This window comes from Anneissia japonica, unplaced genomic scaffold (assembly GCF_011630105.1).
Source record: "Anneissia japonica isolate Jap-2015-1 unplaced genomic scaffold, ASM1163010v1 scaffold287836_len1076198_cov165, whole genome shotgun sequence".
Classification (NCBI taxonomy): domain Eukaryota; kingdom Metazoa; phylum Echinodermata; class Crinoidea; order Comatulida; family Comatulidae; genus Anneissia; species Anneissia japonica.
The window spans coordinates 364,093-371,737 of record NW_022729021.1 but is presented as its reverse complement, the minus strand read 5'-3'; the positions used below and the strand labels follow the sequence as shown (position 1 = coordinate 371,737).

At 33.1% G+C, this 7,645-nt stretch overlaps 1 long non-coding RNA gene across 1 annotated transcript; it reads right to left on the bottom strand.

The window, feature by feature from the left end:
* Nucleotides 1-4,738: 4,738 nt before the first annotated feature.
* On the bottom strand, nt 4,739-7,607 carry LOC117114611. Its single transcript, XR_004446397.1, has 2 exons — nt 5,709-7,607; nt 4,739-4,783 (listed from the first exon to the last, which is right to left on the bottom strand). It is a non-coding gene; the product is annotated as an uncharacterized LOC117114611 (long non-coding RNA).
* Nucleotides 7,608-7,645: the final 38 nt, after the last annotated feature.

The following is a 7,645-nucleotide window of genomic DNA, read 5'->3' as shown; positions in this document are numbered from 1 at the left end:
GCTCAAGCCCCCCCCCCCACCCGCTGGCGCCGCCACTGCCTGTTCCGTAGACGTCATTCGAAGGTTGGTATAGGTAGTATATTGTTTAAAAGTCTTAATATCAATAACTGTTAAGTAATAACGCTCCATAAAACGTTAACGATATAGATCTATTTTTGTTTTATGCTCTCACGTGCCATGTACATCAAATAATGAATTTTCCAGTAGGCCTGCTTAAGTGTTACGTAAACTCAAGCTGACCTAAGGCAGCAATATACAGCAGAAGGTCCTTGGTTCGAATCCCGGTTGAGGAACCCTTATTCGCACTCGCAGATTTAACTTCTTTTTAATGCTTAAAATGTATGTATCGTTATAGCATTACCGGAAGACGGTTTAGAGTACAGTATCTCTATATATTTTCATGATTTACACCCCACCACCCCCCCCCCCACACACACACATATATAAACATATATGTATATATATATATATATATATATATATATATATATATATAGGTCTATGCGCAAACAGTATATAAGCGCCTCAATGCCTCTTTTTGTTGCTATATAACCTTAAGATTTTATAACAAAGGCGATATGAAATAATATGGATACAATAAGTATGATTCTTTGACTGATACTTGTTTAAAGAAAATAATTTGATTAAAGATGGGTATCAGTAATACTAAAATTAAACAACTGAACAATTATTTGTGTACGATGGTTTTATATTGTTTGCACGTGCTAAACTTTATGTCCGTAGCCGTTCACCACGTGGCAAACCTCCGGACTGCTGGTTGCGTGTTGGTCTTATTGTATCTGTTTTCGTTACTATGATTGCCACAAAACTTGAACGGCATACGAATACCTATTCAGACTTATATGACTACAATTACAAAGCACCATATGCTGAATAAAGCAATTAAAGGAGCAAACAATTAGGTTTACATCTAGTGTAACAACCTAGGGTAATATTTTAGAATATTCCATTGTAATCAATTATAATAAATCAATACCAAGACACAGGGTAATTTTTTAATCTAGGCTGATACAGTAATAAACAAAAATCATAAAATCGAGATACTGACATTCGCAAATTTATTTTAATTCAAGAAAAAAAATCACAAAACTTTTTAATTTAAACAGAAAAAAATGATTGATTAACAGACACTTTAAGCGTTTTGAAACGGATTTGCAATTAAAGCGGGCAGTGTAAAGCGGGCCTATGGGCCTGGATAAGCTCATTCCCATTGTAATAATGATTTATACATTTCCAACATGTTGTGTTTCCTTAAAGTCATAAATGCGTTACCGTTCTTTTATGTAATTTGATCAATTTGTTTAATTCAAAATATGTGTATAATATTAATTTAACTTCCTTTAACTTTTTTTTTTACATTTTTTTGAAGTTACTTTCTTATATTATAACTAAGCATTTAGTCAATTTTAGTTAAGTGGGTTCCAGACTTTTGTCATGGGCGACTCTGTTGCTTTTTTGGGCTCCAACCAAGGCACTAGTCTGAATAAGTGAAATATGTGCGCTGAGCCGTGGAGATCTCTAGATCCACGGTTCAATTCCCATCACTGCTCTCCTTGTGTGCACCGTCTTTTGGATGAGGCGTTAAAGCCGTTGATCCCTTGTGCATTATGACCCGTGTGCACGTTAAAGAACGCAGTTACACTCTTCGGAAAAGAGTAGAGAATTGTCTCCCGCTGTACTGCCCAATCACCACCAGAAGGACCCAACTGGAAGTAAGTCTTCTCCTAGACTTCCGTGGGTTATCCTTGGTGTTTACACCGAATAAATCAATTCCATCCATTCCATCAACATAATTTAACACTTGGGTTTTATTATTTGCAGCCGTATGTAGCCCAACCTGGTACTAATTAAACTTCCATGGAGAGAAGCAATGCAGATAAAGTGCCTTACCTAAAAACACACCCGAGCAGCCACATCCCTTCCCACAAGGACTGTACAATATCGGAGAAAACAAGTAGCCAGCCCTATCCTCGAAAAACCTCACTTCTTGATTATTTGAAACCAAGCGTTTTAGTTTATATTAAGGCGGCTGTATACCTTATGTATTCCTCTGTAATAATTGTATATCGAATTAGTAAATTACATTTTTTAGTAGGCCTAATCTAATCACAGAAGTAAATAATGTTTAAATTAACGTTTGTGGAAGAGAAGTGGTACCGAAAGGAGGGAAATAAGAAGGATGAAGCGTCAGATGGAAACAGACAAGTAAAACATGGGATAATACATAACCTATTAATTGTTTTATATACACCTATTTTTGTGCAAACACCAATTAGTGGTCTTTTGCTGTGTTTCTCATCACAGTAATCATCAATAATAATTCAATAGATAAATACAGTATAGGGTTATGGTATATTGGTCCAATGGATTAACTTAATGGCAGATTTCGACCTAACACATGGTTCATTATAGCAACATCGCTAAGGAGGCCTATATCATACCGAAGTTGCATATTAATGCGCAATAACAAGCAATAACGCAAACAGGATCACGTGCAAAAGAAAGTAACCAATCTTTCCTGATGATGACATAATTAATGTCAAAATATTGAATCCCAACACCATCTTTCTTAAATTGTAAATCTCAAATATTGATTTGTATCATCAGTTGTACGAAATTTTAATCAAGGAAAACTTATATTTAATGGTAGTTATGTCTTAACACAAACGAAGATCTCATTGCATAAATCGCTGGCCTAAGCACCTGCAAAAAAAACCTATTAAATACGATGGATTTGCGGCTGCAATTGCCAATAGCAATTAGAAAACGACTAATTAACTCTACGTTCATGGACACAATTAATTTGTATTCGCAATATGATTGGTTATAAATGAAAATAGAACTGACTTGGCATTATGATGTCAACGTCTTAAGACCACACGCCACTGATTGTCACAGGGCAACCCCTTAGTCGTGTCGTTATCTATAGCATCTATATTAATATTACTAGAAAACAAAGGACGGAAGGAACGACAGACGTTAAGCAGACAAAGTATAGACCTCTTAGCAAAAAGAAAAATAAACGCAAGACTTATTGTAATTTCATTCAATTGTATTTTGAAGACAAAGCTATAACATGATTAACCAACCATAATATGCAATACAATTAATGGCTATTGGCCAAAGTGGATTACAATTATACAAGATTTAAGTTCGATTTATAGTCGTTAAGAACTATTATACCTGCAGGTGAATATTGCGGTTTTGGGCCATACAAATATGCAGAAATATATGCATATACATATATATATATATATACATATACATATAACAGGAAAATCAGGAGTAGCTGCTTGGCAAAGTGTAGATATATATCAAATAAAACTCAGGAACAAGGTATATATTTGCCAAATTTAATACAGAAAATTCACAAACGTTTTCGGCCATAGGCCTTCATCAGGTGTACAGCATAAAAAAAGAAAAAACTATATATACAAATATAACGGACGTAAGACAAAGCAACATAAGACGTAAAGCAACGCTATAACAGAAAAAAGAAGAACAATAGCCTTAAGGGCGTATGCCAAGCTACAAGCTTGACAGCAGTCAAATAAAAACGCGGGATAATTATACTATGGTGAAAATCATAAACATATATATAAACTATATATAAGAAGAAATAAAATGTAGGCCTATGTGAATATAAAAATGAAAACGAAAAAAAAAAAAATATATATTAATACAGTTATCTGAAATTATATTTCAAAAGAATCAAACGTATTTGGCTAAATTTATTCAATAATGATATATTTCTAGTTGATGAAATATGACACCATTTAAAACTGTCTCTTATACACATCTAGATGTGTATAAGAGACAGGTCGCACCGTGAATAACACTGGCTTTTCATTATTTCACCGAACGTGTTCGCACGCTACCGTACCGTTATAATGCGTGCCAATGACAAACGTGTCATCAATTGGTGGCTAAGTTCAGTAACGCCTCACTAACTTAGGCCCTTAGGCCTACAATGGACATAAATATTCTTAAATATATTATGCAAGAGCCAACCATGTTATATTTTATATCTAATCTTATTTGTTTTAAACTTGAAGGATCCATGCGTTTTATAGTATATTATGTTTGTTCATCCACTTACGCCTTACGCAGACGATACAATTTACCAGCATCGCATCATGATAATTGTACCTGTAATGTCCGCACTTCACACGCATCACAAATATTTAAATGTGCAACATCCCCACCTGCCCCAACACAATTAGACAAATCGATGTAAAAAGGAGCAAACACCGTCCTAATAAAATATATAATCAATTATAACAAAACCTAAATCAAAAAACTTAAATCAACAGTTTTGGCTACTACATTTCTGAAACGAAATTAATTATTCACTAATCTGAAATCTTTATAATGCGCACATCACATCACGAGACTGTCACAAATAAACCTTTCCATACATTTATTCATTCATTCATGGATTTTTATTTAGACATTCAAAAACGCACACTGTAGACACAATTAAAATTATAAAATTTGCACAAGAAGAAAATATCATTAATTAATCCAGGGTTCAATCTGTACATTATTTTCCAAAGAGGAAATTCAGTCATGGTAGATAAAAAAGTAAAACATTGAAAAAGTGAATATAAAATTGTCAAAATTGTTTAAATATGTATACATAATTATATAGAACAATTACTTAACAATAATTATGAACGTATAAAAGCAATAAATACTGTCATTTTTTATATATTTCTTTTTTTTTTTTGTATTTTTGAGCCATTGTAGAGGTGTTTGTAACCTATTGTATTTTTGTAAGTGAGAAGTTTATTAAATAAAATAAGAGTAATAAATTTGTTCCTAGGCAATTGCAATAGGACATGTGTTGGTACTTATGGTATAGTCCATTTACATGATAAAGAATAAAACGTTAATACAGTTATCTGAAATTATATTTCAAAAGAATCAAACGTATTTGGCTAAATTTATTCAATAATGATATATTTCTAGTTGATGAAATATGACACCATTTAAAACTGTCTCTTATACACATCTAGATGTGTATAAGAGACAGGTCGCACCGTGAATAACACTGGCTTTTCATTATTTCACCGAACGTGTTCGCACGCTACCGTACCGTTATAATGCGTGCCAATGACAAACGTGTCATCAATTGGTGGCTAAGTTCAGTAACGCCTCACTAACTTAGGCCCTTAGGCCTACAATGGACATAAATATTCTTAAATATATTATGCAAGAGCCAACCATGTTATATTTTATATCTAATCTTATTTGTTTTAAACTTGAAGGATCCATGCGTTTTATAGTATATTATGTTTGTTCATCCACTTACGCCTTACGCAGACGATACAATTTACCAGCATCGCATCATGATAATTGTACCTGTAATGTCCGCACTTCACACGCATCACAAATATTTAAATGTGCAACATCCCCACCTGCCCCAACACAATTAGACAAATCGATGTAAAAAGGAGCAAACACCGTCCTAATAAAATATATAATCAATTATAACAAAACCTAAAACTTAAATCAACAGTTTTGGCTACTACATTTCTGAAACGAAATTAATTATTCACTAATCTGAAATCTTTATAATGCGCACATCACATCACGAGACTGTCACAAATAAACCTTTCCATACATTTATTCATTCATTCATGGATTTTTATTTAGACATTCAAAAACGCAGACGTGTTTGTAACCTATTGTATTTTTGTAAGTGAGAAGTTTATTAAATAAAATAAGAGTAATAAATTTGTTCCTAGGCAATTGCAATAGGACATGTGTTGGTACTTATGGTATAGTCCATTTACATGATAAAGAATAAAACGTTAATACAGTTATCTGAAATTATATTTCAAAAGAATCAAACGTATTTGGCTAAATTTATTCAATAATGATATATTTCTAGTTGATGAAATATGACACCATTTAAAATAAAGGTTAATACAATCAAATTCAGGTACAGTAATAAATTATTTCTAATATTAGAATAAAATGAACAAACTAATGTGAAATGATGACATGCAATTTAAGGTGCACATTTTAAAAGTCCCGTTATTTACAGGAGTGTTATCCCATCTTCTTACTTCAAGGGGTAAAATTCTTAAACAACGTTTTGTTAATATAATTCCATGTTTATAATGATTAATTTTGGTAAGACGAAATAAATTCATTAAAAAAATGCAATAATAACGTAGTCTGGATATTGTTTTCATTTCTTAATGAAACTTTTGTCTTTCGATGTCGGCGAGTCTTAACTTAAAATTGAAAATAAAAGACATTGTGTTCTCCAAATATCACCGAATCCGACAGTAAAGTATACGTTTATAACAACCAGCATAGTTCATTCCTTTACGTAACTGAACTGATCTGTTGACGAATATTACTGGTTAGTAGAGAGATCCTGTAAAACAGTTTTTTTTTTATCACACTGCATGAAGGAATTACAAAAAGACACTATGCAAAAAGTTAAAATGTTCTGCGCACAATAGGCTTGTAAAACAATGAAATAATATGACCATTAATATTAAAAGCACGTAGTGTAGTTTCCTCAGGAAAATCATTCCTTTTCTTAGTTTACCGTAATATACCAATATTCACTTTTGAGATAAGTTTAGATAAGAACATTTCAAGGTTTATATCTTTTTATACGATGCATTTTAATTTACATTTGAAGTCTGGCTACCAACTTCCTTTGGTTGGTGCCAAATATTACTTCCTACTAGAAATTGGCTACTACATTTATTACTACTTCGAACATTTTTTGTCAAACACAACCATACACGAGTAGCTTAAACTTGTATTACTTAATATAGCCTGTAAAGAAGACCTTTCAGAATTAATACCGTACCGTATATTGGAATAATTTCCTAGTATAGGATACACTAGGCCTATTCGTTGAAGTTACTTCAACTTTAACTCTTTATTCCTGTATTTTTGTTTGAACATAGAGCAAAGAATCTGTTTCTTTGCTCTATGTCTAGACCAATTCCTTACTAACGCTTTGTCCAAATCCACTCGAGACAACTTAAACAAAAATGAACGCAAAGCTATCAAGGACTTAAAAAACAATTCGGACATTGTTATTAAGGCTGCTGATAAAGACGGCTTAATTGTTATACTTGACAAAGATGATTACATAAAAGATGCAGAAAATCAGCTGAATAATCCTAATTTTTACAATATTTTGCCTACCGATCCTACTAATGATTATCATAATGATTTACTTGATTTAATGTCTAAACTCGATCATGTTGATGTTACTTTTAATGATTTCATCCCACAGGAACCTAAACCCGGCATTTTTTACACTATCCCCAAGCTACACAAATTAGGTTCTCTTGTTAGCAAGGCCTTGAGGCTCTCATCCCGCTCGCTTCTCTCTCACCATCTTAAAATCCCCCCTCATCTTCGCTATTGCCAAGTCGTTATCTATAACCCCTCCTGGTAGACCCATTGTCTCTTGCCGTGGTACACTCACTGAATTTTTGTCTGGATATATTGATTCTATTCTCAACCCCCCTACTCTGCAATATCCCCAGCTATATTCAAGATACCACCCACTTCCTCAGAAAACTCGAATCTATTTCCACTCTCCCCCAAGATGCTATACTTGTTACTATGGATGTGTCATCAC